Genomic DNA, 20,150 nt, shown 5'->3' with positions numbered 1-20,150 from the left:
TGAGGTAATGATTCAGAGCTCATCAGGGAGCCGCACATGAGGTTCTCTTCCTCTCAGATGGAGAACATACAAGCCATGGCGCTTAGCTACAACGGTTAGAACCAAAGCTACAGCAAACTTAAGACCTCATCTGTACTGTACGGTTAAATGCGTCATATTTACTACCATTCTCAATACGAACTGAAACCAGGAAACAGAAGAAAATGAGGACAGCACTGCGGAGAGTGTTTATTTTCCCAGCTTGATTTAATCAGGGCATAGGCTATTGAAAAACTGCTAGGCAATGATGTTGCACTATATAATAAACTAAATTTAACCAGGACAAATGCTTCTTTGGGGATATTCTCGACAGCAGCATGGCTGTGCTCGTTGCTCTTAATGTGTCAGCCTGTATGAAGTGAGCACTTCCTCACAAGGTAAAAACGGGATCTTCTGAGTAAAGGGGGTGCAATAAAATTTCAGTTTACTGTCTAACTCAAATCAGTTTAGCTCCCAGTTCTTGACAGCAGCTTCAGAAGTGTCTGAGTTAGTATTTTAGACACTGACTGAAGTATTTTGTCTTTTGTTTCTTGATGTGGGAGGACAACTCCAGCTCCACTGTGTGGATATGGAAAGGACGTTTTTATGTACATCACAGCAGCACCATTAACAGTCACGTGGTGCATGTTTGCAGTGTCATGATAAACCGCAATGTATCGGTTAACGAAAACCGGTCATCTTAACTCAGGCTAAACATGTAGAGGTCACATCCTCCAAAAGTAGGCAAGTTGCTTGTATTGTTCCAAGCTTGAAGGTATAGGCAGCAGCTCCCTAGAGGACGGAGATATTTTGCATGACTCAGAGACCAAAAGATATGAGAATTTAATAAAAATGTAACCGAATACAAACGAACACAATGTGTGGGAAGCATACTATTCCTTTTGCTTTTTGTTTGAAGGCTCGGGCGTTACATTGGAACTGGGATCCTGAGAGGTTCAACAACAACAACAACAACAACAACAACAACAACAACAACAACAACAACAACAACAAAATATGAGGCGGAGTTTTTTAACGAAAGCTCAGTTTGTTGAACTCATGGGGCCGCAGTGGTTTAAATCAGGCTATTTTGTTTACGTTTTAGAAAACGGAACCGGTGTTTCAAGGAACATACTTGCAAAAATAATAATAAATGGACTCTAGGCCACACCCACTCTGGGTTTTAAAGCTAAATAGAGAACACAGCTATATGGAGCACCAAACAGAAGAATGCAGCGTAGTCCAATCACAGATGAGGACTGATGAGATCACACCTGTCCGCTGATGAACTGAAGTTAATCAAGCTTCATCACTTCAAGATTAACTGTGAGAAGAATGCCAACACTTATATTTCACAGGCTTTACCAAGTTTGGTTATATTTTGAAAAGGCAGAGTAGACAGTAACATGAGACTGGCAGGCTCTGTGGGAAAAATAGTCAGTGCCTGATCCCCTCCCCAAAAAAATAAACACCACATATTTCGAACAGCAATTTCACTCCAGCTCAATATCATCATGTTCCTCTTATCGAACATGCTACCCGGTAAAGGAGCTACAGCCGTTCATCAAAGATCCTCAATGCAAGTCGTACTGAAGGTGTGTTCTAATGCATTTCATTTCAAAGAGCGTCATTACGATGTTATCACAGCGTGTTACAACGTGATATAACAGCCCACGTGTTCTCGTTTGTTCTGTGAGAAAAAACAGAAATGAGAAATAAAAATGATGGTGTGGAGTTGGGGGTGTGGTCTAGCACAGTTTGGAGAATGAAGGGAGGAGCCAGGAAGAGTGTGGGGTAAGGACCTACTCCGTGAATGGCAAGGAGTGACAAGAGCTATGGCGAAAAAAATATATATATGAATACAGAAGAGCCACTTTTTGAGTGGTCCAAGTCTGCCTTTGGCCTCATAATTTCTGAGGAACCTTTTATCTAGAACGAAAAGCACAGCAGATTTACGGTCTGTAAATTATTTTTGCCTTTTGTTTTTTGGATAAAAAAGTTTTAAAACACTAACTAAATTCAGCTTTATTTGTACACACATGGTAACAAAGTTGACTTAAAGAAATCTCAAAGAAACAGAAAGAAAGAAAGTCAGACAGAAAGATCATAGATGATGATAGGAAAGATTCTTGAGAAAAATGTCCTCTTTATTGTGGTTGAGAGGCCTGGCATGAGCATGATATATAGTCTACATGATTACAGCAAGATAGTTTCAGTCCAATGATGTGTCTTTTTGTTGGTGGCAAACAAGTAAAACATGTTTTCAGGTATGCTTTATGTTCTTCTTCAAATGGCTCGTGTATGTGACTGTGCAAGATCCTTCACAGTAATGGAGAAGTGTACATGAGGGCATGTTGGAGACAAAACATTCCCAGACAAATCACAAGCTTCGCTGAAGAAAAAAAACAGCTAGGTCGTCATGGTGACAGGAAAAACAACAATACTAATAGACGTACGTGTCTATTGATATGTATCCCTCACCACACGGCTTTAATCCACACGGTGTCTGAGAAACATCCATCCAGACTGAGGCCAAGTAAATAAGTTAGAATTTTTAGTAAGTAAAAGACGACATTAACATCTGCCTGTGGGTAACTGAACTCCTTTGCCCCAAGCTGAATAACAAACTGATATGAACTGAAAAAGAAGTTGTGGTCTAATCACCTAAACAATGCGCGAAGAGTTTCCATACAAAAGAGTTCTTCACACCCTGATCAGTCACCTGCTGTCTTGTGTTAACAGGAAACACATGCACACAAAAAGTCATCTTCTTGTGATTCCTGCTCGACAGCATTAACAACCTTCCTTCCTGTTTCATAAAATTAACACTAACGCACAATTCCTTTAACAGCTATTAACTATTATTATTATTATTATTATTAAGTCAACACCATGAACTCTTGGGACAGCAGGCTCATCAACCCATTCATGAGCAATGTTTGCAGTGTAGCACACCCCATTATCCTCCTGAAAGAAGACACTGCCACAAGGGACTATCTTCGCCATGATACTTCATCTGCAGCGAGGTTTAGGTCAGTGGTACATGTCAAAATAACATCCATGGACCCAAGGTTTCCCCAGCAGAACATTACACTGCCTCTGCCTGCTTGCCTTCTGCCCATAGTGCATCCTGGTGCCATCGTCCAGTTAATCATGATTCATCAGACCAGGCCAGCTTCTTCCATTACTCCACGGAACAGTGCTGATGCTCACATGCCCAATGTAGGCGATTTCGGTGGTGGACAGGGACTAGCATTGGCACTAATGCATTATCTGCCATTTTCAGCTATTTGTGCTACAGTAGCTCTTTTGTGGGATCCCCATGTGCATCAGAGCCCATGACATTGTCACCGGATCAGTAGCTGTCTATCCTCGAAGCACTTTTTGTAGGCACCAACCACTGCATACCAAGAACATACACTCACACCTTTCTTTTTAAAAAGTTAATTTCAGAAACTTCAGAAAAATATCAAAGATTTGAAACTCATTAAGAACTCTGTGTCTATTCGGGTATTAAGATTCTGTGATCAGGACAGAAAGGTTACAAGTTCAAATCCCAGAGCTGTCAGAGAGCCACCGCTCCAGGGAAATTTGTTCAATTTGTCATTGTCCTATATTCAGTTATTAAGTACGGGTTCTCTCATCTCTCATCGTAATGAATTTGTTTGGACTAAGGATCTGACACAGGTGAAAGATCATAAACCCAGTCGCCAGGGACAAGCCGGTTCCATATTCAGCCTATTATTTTTTATTTTGTGATTCAGGCAAGCTGGTTTGACAACCAGAAAAAGGAAAAAAACAAAAAAAAAATCCCGACTCATTACTGACTTCCTCATAACCAAATTTTTCATTTTAAACATAATGCACTTCACGATGGTGTGACATCTCATTGCTGTAACTAGAATGCATGCTTCCGAATCCAGCCGCACTACACTCAGATTTTTAATGATCTTTTCAGAATGAGGAACTCATGGTATGTGAAACACAGACAAACACCAAGCGAAGTAGACTGCAGAACAAAATGGTTATATAACCCTCATGCTAGCAGAACATACAGTTACTTCACTGTTAAAAATGGACTTGAACGATACGTTTTACACGTGATGTGAGGAGAAATCATCATACCTCAGAGGTGAATAGAGGAATACTAAGAGAAGAGAAAGAAACACACACACACACACACCCCACAACACCAGTGCTGTTCAGCCATAGAAAAAACACTTTCTGTAAAAATGCTGAATTTGTTCCCCTTCACTCCATCTCTCTGTGCCACACACACTATCTTCTCACCATGTCCTCACTCTTACTACCTACTTATATTACAGCAAAATGTAAAATGCAGCATCGTTACATTTGCGAGGTGCACTTTGTTAGTAAGTATCCTACAAAGCTGTTGGTATTTAACAAATGTTACGAAAATTAAAATGTCTATTTTAACAAAGCATTTTATGTAAGGGGGATATGGTAGCTTAGTGGCATTGGAAGTTTGTGAGCTCAAATCCCAGGTCCAACAGGCATCCGCTCTCAATTGCTCATTAACTCTCTTGAGAGCATTTTCAAAGTGAAAAACATTTTTACTCCAACATCAAAAGTCTAGATTTCTGATTTTATAAAGCATGCAGATGTATTCGTATTTAATTAGGTGAAGACTTATTTGCATTTTTAAAAAAAATGTTCCAATAAATAAATAAATAAATATGGTTTGGATATCATCTTGCCTTAAGAACATAAATAACAGGCTAACAAATGAGTGTTTCCAATGGAGAGAATATAGGTGAGGGCTCATAATCATTAAGTGACGAATCTCACCCCTGCAGTGCTGCTGTTTACGGCACGGCCATAAACTTAGAAAATATGATCAAATAAAAAAAATAAATAAATAAAAAAAAAGGTCTGCAGGCTGCTGTGTGTGTGTGGCATGAAGATAATCTTTAGCACGGTCCCATTTAATAGATAAATTACCTACTGGACAGATGCTGCTGATTCAAATCTGGCTGATTTCAGCTATTTTACTAGTAATTACTATGAAGAACGCTGACGCTCAGAGAAAAGTGGTAACACGTTACTGATAATAACCCCAGAACGGTCAACATATCACAGTCCTCATGGGCAAGCGCTCTCAGGAGGGAAACTACTCGGTGCTTTTCACAACACACTGGCCTGAGATAAGAGATAAACTGCTACCTGATCTGTTTCCTGTATTACTCATGCACACTTACACAGATTGTGATCTAATGGCATTAATTTACAACAGGCATTAATGGTTTCTTGTCTAAAATCACCATGGATAACGCTTACACAAATGCGTACACAGTATACTTCTGGCAGAACGTTTTACCATTGTAGAGCTGGGTGCTGTAATATGTAATAATCAATATCATGCAGATACAGGCCAAGAGCTTCAGTCAATATCTGCATCAAACATAAATAAATGCTGAAATGAAGGTGATCTCTGTGATTCTGACCGTAGTATTGTTAGCATCAGACAGAAAGGCCAGAGTATTTTGAGCTGACAGTAAGGGTAAGGGTGTTCATAACCACTCTTTACATCCATCCTGAGCTGAAAAGCATCGCAGGTCAAACCGTAAGGGGGAATGAAAACAACAGCAGATCACATCAAGTGCCAGGCAAGAAGATAAATCGGTGGTGACAAGCTGGACAGTTGAAGACTGGATCAGATGAAGGTTGTCCATTTTTTGCCATGAGGTTTAGAAGCAATTGTTTCTTGAATGTTTCTTTGTTAAAACTAGACAAATGACAAGACCTCTGCTTCATTGTGAACATTGTCCTTACAGCACAGTGAAATTCTTTCTTTGCATATCCCAGCCTTGGAGGTTGGGGTCAGAGCGCAGGGTCAGCCAGGATACAGCACCCCTAGAGCAGAGAGGGTTAAGGGCTATGCTCAAGGGCCCAGCAGTGGCAACTTGGCAGTGCTGGGGCTTGAACCTCTGATCTTCTGCTCAAAGACCCAGAGCCTTAACCACTTGAGCCACCACTAAGTTTTCACATATCCCAGCTTTTTAGGAAGCTGGGGTCAGAGCGAAGGTCAGCCATGATTCGGCACCCCTGGAGCAGGGCCTTGCTCAAGGACCCAACAGCAGTAGCTTGGCAGTACTGGGACTCAAACCCCTGACCTTCTGATCAGTGACCCAGCGCCTTAACTGTGTGAGCCACCACTTTACCATTTGGCTAATATGCAACAAAACTGAGCATAAACCAAGAGGCTAAACATCATTCACCAATCTATAGTAAGTTCTTTATCCTGGTCAGTGGGTATACGCACCAGTTTATCACAGGAAACATTCACACAGTGACACAGTTCATATCTACATTCAACATTCAAGACTTGCAAATCCACCTACTGGCATGTTTCTGGGAGGTGCTAGTGCTGCATTATCATCGTCATCACATCACAATAGCTTTAACTTTATATTCTAGGCAGTTAGGTTTCTTGGAAACAAAAAGTTTCATTTCAAAAAGTGGGACTGGACAGCACATTGGAGTCTTTGAGTTTCCTGGACTGTATTCGTGAAAAGCCTGGAACACCTGACTCCACTTACTGAACTTTCAGAAAGAAGAAACAGGAAAAAAAATAAAAAAAAATAAACAACCACCAAAATGAAACTGTGCTGAAGAGTTGATGGCGAACAGAGTACACACACCTCCAGAGCTCCATGAGATGGGGGTGGTTTGCGTAACCGAAGGCGGTGGAATGTTTTCGGGCTACTGATGTGCAGATATGTGAGCAGACTAGGGTTCTGGGCAGGTCCAGAATGCTTTAGCACTGCTGTAATTCCTGTCCTCGCAGTGAGGATAAGAGTGTCATGTATGTCGAGTGGTTCAGATAAGCGTAGATAATTTGTTTAAGTGAAGTTTCTGGTATACAGCTGAAGATCTGCAAAACATCCAGATAGGCACAATACAGGATTTATTTGTGCGAGTCTTGACTTGAGCTTTCTCACGGAGCGCAAGTGTGTTTGTAGATGTCCGAGACGTGGAATTCGACATCCTTGCAAGTATGTTCTGATGTTCTGTTACGGCTCACCTAGTCAAGACGTTTACACTGGGGTCGTGTGGTTGGGGGGGATGGGGAAGTAACTGTAAGATGAAAGGAATGTTTGCCTGGAGCAGGCTCACCACAACCCACCATAGAAAATCCACACACACACACACACACACCCCTCAAATATACACACATACTTCTCATTTCCCCCCCACTTTGATCTCCTTATGACATTGTTCCCATTATGAGCAGGAGGAATGTAAAGTAATTAAGACGCACAAAGCAGGCTAATCTCAATTACATAAGGTGTGGTGGTACAAGGAGAGTTCTGTCTGTGTGTGTGTGTGTTGCCCTCCATGTGTGCACTTCCCAACCTCCCCATCTCCCTTCCTCTCTCCATATGTCTTTTTCTGTCAGTGTTAGTCTACCTTAATGTCCCGTATGTCTCTTTCTGGGTTTCTCGGTCATACACCATGTCAAAGCTTGTCTTTCTTTCTTTTACAGTGTTTGTGTCTCTGTATCTCTCAACTTCTCAGTGTGTGTGTCTTTCTCTCTGTCTGTCGGGCTCTCCATCTCTAGCGCCATCTCTGTCTCCCCCCCCCAATCTCTCTGTCTCTCCCCGTTTCTCTGCCCCCCCCCCCATGTCTCTCTGTCTCTACCTCTCTCTCCTCGTCTCTCTCTCTCTCGATGACCATGTTGTTCTGCCAACTGTGCCAAAAATTAGACAGATTGTAATACAAAAAGTCAGTGTTTTGAAGCATGTTACGGTTAGTACAGTTAGTACAATATGGGTAAATCCAGTAGGCATAATTAGGTTAAAGGTGAATCGGTCAATCAGGACTTGCACAATTAGTATATAAATATCTGGCCTAATTTTTTTTTCCTTTTTAACCCTAATGGAATTTGCATTTTGGCTGGGAGAAATAAACTACCTGAAGACAACATCATTAAGAAAGACCCAATTTAACCACATTATTAAACTGGCCTGCTAGCTGCTAATCTCTCAGTCAATACTTATAAAACTCTATAAGGTTTGGATTATCAAAAACAACGTTCAAGGCAGTAATAAGAAGTCTATAACCAGCATTGAAGAGAGTCTTTACCAGCACATGCTCACTGTGGAACAGCTAGTCTGGCAGTTCTGAATGTGGGAACATCAATAAATTGTGGGCATCTGTTCCAATGCTAAAAGAACTTTTTCCTCCCAAACAACATTCTTGCCACATCTTTTACAGTAGTATGTCTCAGTGGAAGAGCAAACATTTGAGATGGATTAAACTTAAATTACAGTAGCAGGGTGCAGCATCCAAATGGGGACGCTTTGCTTTCTCCGGAGAAAAATCTAGTGTGAAAAAGATCCTGTTATATAATGGTATATACATCCTGCTCTATACACACAGCAAATGGCTCTTTATATTTTCCACTGTTATTTGCACTGGCCCGTCAGCTGCCAAAGCTTTGATTTAAAAACAAAATCTTCACAGCAGAGATAAGTCTATTCCAATTTCAAGAGATTCGTTATCAAGCCACGCTCACTGAGGATTACCTTTTTTTTTTAAGTTTCTATATAATCGCACATGTTCAAAATCAAAATACTTAGGAAATGGACAAACGGGATGTTATCGAAGCATCTCTGTGGCACAGACACTACCTGAGCAGCTGATTCTCAAATGCAATGCAGTGAAAATGCAGGTAGATTATCACAATACTTCATATGTGACTACCAGCCATATGCCTAATGGAGATCTCATTAGGCACGGTTTCATTTGAAACCCTCCAGAGCTTAGGAATGTTGAAAGGAATGCAATCTTGTTGAATACGGTCGAACCAAAAGGTGTGCATGGAGTTCACTCACGATCTGAAGAAAAACTCCCGAAAGACTCTAGAGGCTAAGATCCTGCAGTCTAATTTTAATGTTGGGTCAAAATTGTTGATTAAAGTAAAGAATGCTGAATATATATGCTTGATGATTAAATAAAAAAACTGGCAAACCCATTAACCTCCAAAAACTTGCCCTCTGGAAAATAGGCTAGTTTTTGTATGTACTCTCATACAAATAGAAGCTCAATTATAATCATTTCACAAACCTACGATCAACATTTAAGTCTCGTTGAGGGTAACAATATTCTGCAAGTAGGTGGTTTGAGACGGTGAATCATTAAGGTCACTGTAGAAAATAAATTATTGGTCTACCTCTTTATTATAGAGCTCCAATTTCTTAAAGCTGATAAAATGTACTCGTTAAGATTTAACATGTACATAAAGATTAAGGGTAAATTCTGGGAAGAATGATAACTTGCTATTTATGTTCCAAGCAACAGTAAGAGCAGCAAAGCGAGAGTCCAGTGTGTCCAATAATGAACAGTAGCTTCCCACAGCCCCTGACCCTTTCCCCTTCAGTGAAGTGACTTTCCAGAAAAAAAACAAACAAAAATAAGTTGTAGCTCTCGGAGCATCTGTAAATATTCTCCCCATGATTCTGTGGTAAACATGAATAACAAAAAATATTCAGCCCTAACGAAGAGGAAAAACAACCAGAGTTCGCCAAAAGCTTACAGAAGCACACGCTGCAGGAGGTATCTAAATCCAAATCTACAGGGAGCCCTCATGATGCTTAATCTCAGGAGTGAAATGAAGCAGAAAATCAGAACTAGCCTGAACTAGGCGAAGATTCTCACCCTCCATTCTCCATGCTGTATAGTCAAGCCAGAAAAACTCCAATTAGTCAGCCACAGTTTTCTTTTGAGAGACATGGAGAGAGAGAGAGCTTTTCTCTGAGTAAAAGATAAAAGAAGCCCTAACGTACATAAAGCATGACTAATATTAATGCTTAAAAATAAATAAAAGAGCAACTTACAGGGACACTCGGTGTGGACCGAGAGCTTGCATCTTGTTTGCGAACCTTTGTCACAGTAAGAAGTGTGAAAACAGCCTTCCCCAGTCTCGCCAACACCGTGGTATACTATAGTGTATTCAAATTAATTACAATGTTACAAAAAATTACATAAAATGTGAGCATAATTATTGGGATACTACAGACTGCAAACAACTTCGAGAGGGGGAACAGCCAGAACTCGTTCACTGAAATTATGTATACATCTTTGAGAAAATCAGTGAGATCTGTTTAGCAGAAGCAATAACAGCATGTAAAATTACATATATTTTAGTAGTTTAACGATCCTAACCCTGCATTTTATTCAGTGTAAGTGGTAAGCAGTCATGTGACTATCCACATGTGAAGAGTACATTTTACACACGATCATTAAAATTAATAAAAGTCTAAGAGACAAAATAATATCAGCGATTAAAAAATAAATCCAAAAACGTTGCACCTAAAATGCTTACATGCTAGAAGATTTTCTACTAGTTTTCTTTCTTGGATATGCCTACATAAATAAAGACCATAGTAACGGTGATGGCGTCTTGGAAGAAAACAAAACACAATCTGTTGATCATCTCCATATAGAGGATTTGAGATAAGCATGCACTAATGTGACTAAACAGGGTCCCTCGTGTTATCTGCTCAAGCCAACAGGTCTCCACAAGAGATGGAGTAAACACAACACCCTTCCCTCTCCCCACGCCACGTCAGCGTACTGACGCCGTATTTGACTTTCCTTGGAAGTAGGAAAGACGGAATGGAATTATATCTTTAGCCTCCGAAACCACACAGCACGCGTGGGGAGGGGGTGACTGGACACAAAACAAAATAAAAAACAGACACCTTTCTGTTTATCTTTTGTTAGCAACATGTAAGCCAGCTAACTGAAGAGATTTATATTCACCTCTCTTATAGACTTAACAAAATAATTTGTCTCTAAACTGTCTGTAGTGCGTGTGTGGGGGATTGTTCTTTATGACGGTTTGGCACCCCATACAGGGTGTCCCCTTGTGCTTGTGCCCTGAGTCCCCTGGGATAGAGGTCAGGTTCCCTGCTACCCTACGTAGGATAAGCGCTACAAAAAGAAAAATACATGGATGGAATATGACCATGATGATACAGTATAACTCATTTGAAGGTAAGGAATTGCTTTGTTTACTGTTCATGCTGTGAGCAGCCATGTTGATTTGACGTCACTTGCCGAACATAGGACGGAGTTCCCTAGCTTTAGCATTCATGCAGAGATGACGACTTTTATGGTTGTGTGAGGATGAAACCCCTACAAAACATACAAGCTTCCATACTCTCTGTGGTGCTGTACTGGGAGTGGCATATAAGTGCTCCATTACTGCAGGTGGTGCTATTACACATTCATGACAATTTCCATGACTACAGTAAAGACTTCCCAAGGCAGCATGGAGAGGGCATGGTGATGCTGAAGCTCTTGGAAGTACATAAACAAAAACAAAATCCTTCTCTTTTCCTTTTCCAAATAAGAAGCATAAAAACATTAAATAAATAGTGCACAATGCTAGGAATGAACCAGAATAGGTATGCCTCATTTGTAACAGCTGTGTCTGAACAGGGTTCGTCTGCACTGCTTGCTCAGCTGCCATCAGCACGCATGGCATCCGTTTGCTTCATCATATTGATCACAGAAGCCAGCCAATCTTCGTCTCTGCATAAAGCCCAAGATCAACACTGCAGACTCTCAGCACTGAGACCAGCATCCGGATCAAAACCACGTTCAAGCGGTCTAAAGATGCCCGGAGATCAACAGTAGAAACGTAAAAAAAAAAAATCTCAGCTCTGGCCTTCTCACCACTGTTCCCCCGGGCTTTAACAAGCCAAAGTGAGGGAAGGAGAATGAAATCACCACCTCCTCTGCCCAGATTTAGCAGTGACTAAAATATACAGATGATCGGCCAATGAGCGGTCTGATGCCATAGCAACACAACGGAATTCATAAGTTCCACCTCGCCCGAAATAAATCGAAAGAAATTAAAAGATTTCTGAAGCAGTATCTGACCTACTTGAATGGATTGAGGTTCTTAGAGAGAAGCAAGAGACAAGGAGGGAGACCCAATTACCCACCTACTTTGCCCCGCGGCTTGTTTCTTTCCCTCCTTCACATGATAAACATGCCATCGGGGAGGTAATGGACTGAAGCCTTTTGGCACTTGATAGGAGAAATAAGCAGGCTAATTCACACATATATAAATAAGATGTTCCTAATCACTTCCAGTAACCTACAGTCAAAATATCACGTAAAAAGTGAAAGTTTTTAGTGCAAATATTGCTTTTGATGCATTATATGGAATTACATGAAGATGCATGACAATTAAATTCTCAAATCTGATTGGTCATTATTTATCTTCCTCGAAATATAATCTTGATTAAGAAACAGATTAAAAATCATGTGGTAATTTAATAAAGAGAGATTGCTGACATGGTTAAACTTTCTTTAGAATATTTCAAGTTTATGGAAGATTCAACGGTAAGAATGTACCTTGGGAAAGTCTTCAAGACAGAGGACTTGCTGGATTATTATTTTAACCGAGAGAGAGAGAGAGAGAGAGAGAGAGAGAGAGAGCGAAAAAGCTTGTGATGGAAAGACCTCTTGTCAGATAGGAATGTGGTCATTACACAACTTAGATTAGTGACATTCCACAACATTGAAGGCAACTCTAAACGGATAAAAAGTACATGTGCTTTAATTAATAAATTATTATATATATAATAATAATATATATAATTATTATATATATATATATATATATATATATATATATATATATATATATATATATATATATATATATATATATATATATATAAAAGCAATATTATATTATAAAATATAATAGCAAATTGTGGTGAAAGAGGACGAATAAAGCCCATCAGGACAAGCTGCTTATATGACACATCATTTCATGCAGTCATTCACTGCTTTCCTAAAACAGCATGCCTGATCAAGTTTTCTTTCTGAAGTGACAAATGCCCTCACACTTACAAGCTTGATTTTCCCCAGCGCAAGCAGCCAAGGGAACTGACGGAGCCTTTCAATTTTCTGAATAGGAATCGGGCCAAAACAGGAGTTCTCACTGCGAGCAACTGGCACTGATTTTATTGCCTGAAGGCTTTCCCTACCCTCTGTGCATGGCTAGCAAGACCGGAGAGCTATTAATATATTCAGAATGAGTCCAGTTCTTCAAAAAGGTTAGCTTAAGGTCTTAAAGATATAGTTTAGCAAAAGTTACAGTGATAACAGGACACAGATTGCTTGGGTCACGAGGGCTTCGGGAGATTTTTGAGAGACTGGGGGATAATCAGGTGCTAATCTCTCAGTAGAGTCATGGAGTGGGAGGCTTCGCTCTGTTATTGAGGTGGGTTTTTGGCCTCATCCAGAGAGTCCATTGAGTGTTTTGGAAAAGAAATGGTAATGTTAATCTCCTGTCTTCCTGCTGCCCACGCAACTGTACCACTCTATTTCACAAAGACCATCACTAACTCCACTGTTGTACTAATTTGTTTTTAACACTAATCCATCTCAAAAAAGGAGATGCCTGGTTATAGCGCTGACGCGAACTCCTACAAGTTACGGCTTTGAGTAGCTACAAATCTGCATGTGGGTGAGCTTTGTAACTAGGTTTCAGTAAAAGTAGCACTGAGTGGTGCAATGCCCCATTTTATCAGAGGATTTATTCCTCAATAAACAGGTGATAGTGGAGCCAAACACAGCCTGTGGATGAGAGCTGACTCGCTGTGCTTCACCACTGACCAGCTTCAGACATTAACTAATAGATAAAGCAACAAAAACAGTGTGATTTCCTCAAAATAGATTAACTCAGAATTTTGATAAAGCATTTTCATGCTTCTGTCTGTGTATTCCAACTAAATGTGCAGGAGTTTTGATGATGATGCTGTCTGCATGCAGTCGGAATGGTTTTAGGTCCCACATCTGAAGTGGTAATTACGAGTTTATCGCGTTCACATGCTTTTTTTTTTTTGTCGAAAAGAACGTGGAACGTGAACGAGGACAACACCAGGTTCGTTCAGAAACGTCTTTCCTCTTTTTATTTTAACATTTAGCAAGCTTGCTGATAATAATTGAATTCTGGTCAAATACAAGGTATTTTCACGGTGTAAAAATGTACATGGTGAATAGAATCAGTGCTGAAATACAGAAATGAATATGAACAAACAAGCCCTAAAAATCAGCTACACTCAGCTGAACAAAATCTGTCATGCAGTGCAGAAACTGTACTCTTTTCCACCATGCTGAAAGATTCGGACATCTCCCATCATGGAAACTCTAAGTTTCTGGGTCGTAATTACGACTCGAAGGGTCATTTATGTGCAACTTCCTAGTTGGAAACTCGTACTTATGATAATTCAGCACAACAGATTGACAACACAGGTTTGCAGTTCAACTTCACGGGAACAATTTATTTTAAAAATCCAAATTGTGCATTATTTATTCATCTGCAGTAACCAGTTTATCTATGTTAGGTTTGTGTTGGATCCAGAGCCGATCGTGGGAATACTTAGTGCAAGATGGGAATACATCCTAGACGGGGACACAAACTTCTTTCACACCAAGTAGAAGGTTTTAGGAAGTGGGAAAAAAACCAAGAACCTGGAGGAAACCCACCTGGACACGCGCTCAGGATCAATGCAAGAACCCTGGAGCTGGGAGCCAGCACCACTACATTGCATCCAATCATCAAAACACTATTAAATAAACAATCATTCCCAGACTGGAACAGGCTTTAACCAACAAACAATTCAGCTGAAAAATAATACCGCTTTGGAAGTCAGAGTAGAATGAAACCTCTTGACAGTGTATGTGACTGTTCTGTGCTGAAGGAAGAGTTCTATTTATTGGAAGTGATGAAGTTTTGAAGGACATTTAGATCAGTAGATATCACTCTCTCAGTCACTCATGTGCAAACTCCACTTCCACTAGTGCCAATACTGATGAGCTTAACACGGGATATATAGCTGAGTCAGAACTCCGCAGTTCAATACGAAAAGATGCAAGCCTGCTTGCCTGGCCAGAGATGAAATTTCATCCGCATTTGATTTGATTTACTTTACGAGTGTGTGGGCAGGCCAATAAAATTACAGATATCGCAAAAAGGAATCAGATACTGTGAAGCATGTTGAATAGCATAATATCAGATATAGCACAAACACGGTAACGTAAGCTTTTTTGTTTTTACTTCGGGAGCCAAGGACAAGAAGTAAATCATAGACGGTAGATCTCATGCTGTCATGTACCGAGAAAAATGTTCATGTGGTATGCGACAAGTCCATTGTAGTTAAAAAAAAAAAAATAAAAAAAAAAAAATCTTGGTCATTTCCAGTTAGTTTAGAACTACATGAGGAATGAGGAAAAAGGGATTCCTAACATTTCTCCCTGTACTTAACCGTATTAAACTGTCCCTTGGTTATAATTTTAAATTATTCAAAACAAAGTCATACCAATGCTAAAATAGAAGATGTTCAAAAACTTTTGACTTTCAGTGTATCTATAAAACTTGGTGTTTTATAACCAAGGTGTAGGTGGAACCGAGTAGGGCAATACTTTTATTTTAACCCCATGAAATTCTGAGCTGAATTACAATGTGTCTTCAATAAATAAATAAATAAATAAACAAACAAACAAACAAACAAACATAGCATAACATTAAATCACCTACTTGTTATTGTTAATGTACTTGTTAATCTTTAAAAAAAAATTTATAAAAAATTTAATTATAGCGGCTACGGAAAAGCTTTTTTTAAATAGAATCACTGAAACATAAATAAAAATAAATAAAAAATCAATCAATCAAGGTACAAGCTCTACAAAAAAAAAAGTAGAACATTATTATTATTATAAATCAGAAAACATGTTTAAAAACATTTAGTAAGCATTTTAAATATGAAATTGCACTCTTGCTGCTACTTTACGCTGAACTGAGCAGTTTTACACAATATTTGTGGGAATTCCAAATAAACGTTATACGACTTTAATTGTTTTAATAACGGCACAAAGGCAGATAATATTAGAGAGCATGATTTGGACAATTATTTACAGTGTCCCAAATCTGCCGGCTGAGTGTGGAGATGTGTTTTATACCCAAATGCCCCCATAACAAAGAAATATCTGGTGGTTCGACCTTGTAAGGACCTCCGGCTGGTTCCCACGAGGAAGACTGTTTTTACACAAAAATGGAAAAAGTCTGAATGTTTTCCTTTTTGGTTGTGAAGGTTAAAGTCAGGGTTGGAGGTAGATTAACATTAATAATTGTGTCATACAGAGGTCCTCACAAGGGTAGTAAGACAAGTGTGCGTGTGTGTGTGTGTGTGTGTGTGTGTGTGTGTGTACTCTGAAACTGCTGTGATTTTTTTTCCAGATAGGAATTTATGGCACGCCGCCTTAACGATACGAGATGGGGAAAAACAACAACAACAACAACAACAACAACAAAGCAAAACAAACTCGAGCTTCTGCATTCCTACAGGACAGGAACCGGTTCTAGAAGTCAGTGTAAACTTCCACCAAAACATCTTATCGGATCAGTCGAACAACTTCTCAAATGAACCTATTTAATTTTCCCCATGTAGCCCAGGTTCTCGGATACCTGCTCTAGTGCTTAATAACTTCATGAAATATTTACAAGCCATGTCCATCATTATCAGCCGATACGCGGGCGGACACGCGACGCCAGTGCGCATGCGTAAAACTTCCAGGTAATCTGAAGTTGTTCAACACGTTTTTGTTTTTTCAAGGAACGCCACTTTTAACTGGAACTTTCGGACGGCAGATCACAACGTAGCCTGCTACTGCGATTATTACTAGAGCTGCCATATCGTTACATGATCAGGAGAGCCGAATATGAAGTGAATTGCATTGAGGAGAGTCGTACTGAAGACGGTAAAGGAAACGGCACGCGCTGGAAATCCGTTCCCCGGTTCTCGAGTGTAACCCTGTCTATTCCAGAGCTGAAAACAGGTGGTTCATTCAAACACGACTCAACTCTGTGTCAACGGTGTGTTTTATTTCAGCCTCATCCATGAAGCCCGTGTGTTAGCTAACGTGAGAGGCACGCAGGTCGGTAATAAGGAGCAGTGCAAGTTGCTGTACAAACAAGACGCAGAATGCAAGCCACCACCTACTTTTCTCCTTGGCAAAGTGCGAGCTCTGCTTCTACTTGTTCCTCAAGCCACGTTCAAATTAAGACGGCAGAATCAAACAAATAAGACGCTTGTCATTCACATTCATCTTACCTCTTTCTAAAGTCGTTTCTTAAAGCGGAGTTCCTTAAATCTTTCCCTCCGTTTTGCCTGGGCAAGCTTTGGCGCAGTGGGTTTAAATGTGTACGCTGCGCTTAAGGAGCTGAGGGTTGAGCCTTGTCCCCTCCCACATATCGAGCGGAGACGCCTCGAGCTGCTCGCGCCCGATTCCTATTGGTTGGGATTGGCTGAGCCTCCTTTCGAATCCCTCAGAGACACGCCCCCCCTACTGTTAGAACGGAATGACATCATTGGCACTGGAATTGTAGTGTGTGTGTGTGTGTGTGTGTGGTTAATATGCAATAATCTCTCTGATTGGTGCACATTGTGGGCCCTATATTTACACAGGTATATAACTACAGAAGGAAATACAGCCCTGTCTGTCACTATGCACTGTCACCAATTACAGTAAATCACAGCATTGTGTAATAATACGGCAATTTTTTGTTCATGGCATAAACTACTGAAAGTTGAAGTATGACAGAAGGATGTGGCTGGCTGCTGTGGTATAGCTACTTATTTCATAGCTTATTCCGAGACACACAGTTTAGAATAAAACTAATACATGAGAAGAAAACAAATTAAGAAACGTTATGGGTCTCTAGACAAGATTCAACTTTTCAATTAATTAGGAAATCGCATTCTACAATGAAATGAGACGAAAGGTCTCCATGTGGTTTCTGAGGTTAGGCACTGATAATTATGTTATGACAAATAGACAAATATAATATTTGTATATTTAATATTGAAGAATGTGTGTGTGTGTGTGTCAACTACAATAAAGTTTCTGATTGGTGCAGATGTAGGGTCTATAATTACAGTAGTATATAACTAAAGAATGAAACCACCTTTTGCCAACACTGAGTACAATATCACTGACCTGTAGAATATACTGGCAATTTTAACAACATAAACAGGTGCAGAAGGAGACAAACTCATGATCAAAACCTGCATACTGTGGTAAAGTGTGGTAAAGCTAAAAAAAAACAATATGCTAAAACGTTAATTGAATTATTTCCTAGAATAGCTTAACTCCTTCAATTTAATTAGGTGATTGTTATACCTGTTTAAGGTATATTTAAAGTTATATGATTATTATAGGTTTAAAAATACATTTAAAGTAAACTGCAACCTTATGACTAAATTAGGGACACTAAGACTTCCAGATAGACTGAGGTGATAACTAGGCCTTTGGTCTAGAGGAAACATAATTGTCAAGGATTTAATTTAACAAAGAATGGAGTGTCTGTGTGTATGAGTGTCATGCAGAGAAAATATATTCAGGATGGTTATTTTCTAGGTAAAAGCAGTTGAAGCTGTTACTTAGGGCCCCTTATCCATCATAGGAACCCTTAAGTATGCAGGACATACAGTATATATTATAGATAAAGAACCAAATATGAAAACATTGGTAAATTTGTATTTACCTTATGCACTTATTTAGTCCTGTGTAGGTCTGTATAGTCTTAGTTAGTTCTGTGTAGTCACATATAGTGCTGTGTTGCCTTATGTAGCATCATGGCCCTTGAGGAACATTGTTTTGTCTCACTGTGAACTGTATCATGGTTAAATGATGTATATGGCTAAATGATAATAAAGCCACTTGACATTATTTGGACTGAACAGATAATGTGTCTCAACAATAGGAGGACTACTTTATTTTTAGTTATATTTTTTAGAGTGTGTGTTTGTGTGTGTGTGTGAGTGTGTGTACTCTGAAACTGAAGAGAGAGAGAGAGAGAGAGTAAGTAAATTGTAAGCACTTTGAACTGCTTTTTTTAATTTAAAAAAAATGTTATGCTATTGTTTTTTGAGGTTATGGTTAGAGTTAGACATAGGAGTAGGCAACAAATTCTAAATGAATTAATTAGTCAATAATTATCTCATGATCTTCATGTTCATGGTAAGACAAATGTGTGTGTGTGTGTGTGTGTGTATGTGGTTAATATGCAATAATCTCTCTGATTGGCGCACATTGTGAGCCCTATATTTACACAGGTATATAACTACAGAAGGCTGGCTGGTAAGACAAATGAGTGTGTGTGTGTGTGTGGGTGTGTGTGTCAACTGCAATAAAGTTTCTGATTGGTGCAGATGTAGGGTCCATAATTACAGTAGTATATAACTAAAGAATGAAACCACCTTTTGCCAACACTGAGTACAATATCACTGACCTGTAGAATATACTGGCAATTTTAACAACATAAACAGGTGCAGAAGGAGACAAACTCATGATCATAACCTGCATACTGTGGTAAAGTGTGGTAAAGCTAAAAAAAAAACCAATATGCTAAAACGTTAATTGAATTATTTCCTAGAATAGCTTAACTCCTTCAATTTAATTAGGTGATTGTTATACCTGTTTAAGGTATATTTAAAGTTATATGATTATTATAGGTTTAAAAATACATTTAAAGTAAACTGCAACCTTATGACTAAATTAGGGACACTAAGACTTCCAGATAGACTGAGGTGATAACTAGGCCTTTGGTCTAGAGGAAACATAATTGTCAAGGATTTAATTTAACAAAGAATGGAGTGTCTGTGTGTATGAGTGTCATGCAGAGAAAATATATTCAGGATGGTTATTTTCTAGGTAAAAGCAGTTGAAGCTGTTACTTAGGGCCCCTTATCCATCATAGGAACCCTTAAGTATGCAGGACATACAGTATATATTATAGATATAGAACCAAATATGAAAACACTGGTAAATTTGTATTTACCTTATGCATTTATTTAGTCCTGTTTAGGTCTGTATAGTCTTAGTTAGTTCTTAATTAGTATGTTAATGAAAAGTCCTCAAAGAGTAAGACAAATATAATATTTGTATATTTAATATTGAAAAATGAAGAGTAAATCAAGCTGTGGATCCGAGTGTGTGTGTTTGTGTGTGAGTGTGTGTGTGTGTGTACTCTGAAACTGAAGAGAGAGAGAGAGAGAGAGAGAGAGAGAGAGAGATAGTAA

General features: G+C 39.3%; 1 protein-coding gene across 2 annotated transcripts in view; it reads right to left on the bottom strand.

The window, feature by feature from the left end:
- Window positions 1-17,337, bottom strand: part of rhocb (ras homolog family member Cb) — a 37,478-nt gene extending 20,141 nt beyond the window's left edge. Inside the window, exon 1 of one of the 2 annotated variants that reach the window (XM_058390282.1) lies at window positions 17,181-17,337. The gene's annotated coding sequence lies outside the window, so the exon portion shown is untranslated. The remainder of the gene's footprint in view (window positions 1-17,180) is intronic. The other variant, XM_058390284.1, reaches the window with a different exon arrangement.
- Window positions 17,338-20,150: the final 2,813 nt, after the last annotated feature.

The sequence above is a fragment of the Hemibagrus wyckioides genome, linkage group LG05, assembly GCF_019097595.1.
Source record: "Hemibagrus wyckioides isolate EC202008001 linkage group LG05, SWU_Hwy_1.0, whole genome shotgun sequence".
NCBI classification, from domain to species: Eukaryota; Metazoa; Chordata; class Actinopteri; order Siluriformes; family Bagridae; genus Hemibagrus; species Hemibagrus wyckioides.
This window is presented reverse-complemented; position numbering and strand designations above follow the sequence as displayed.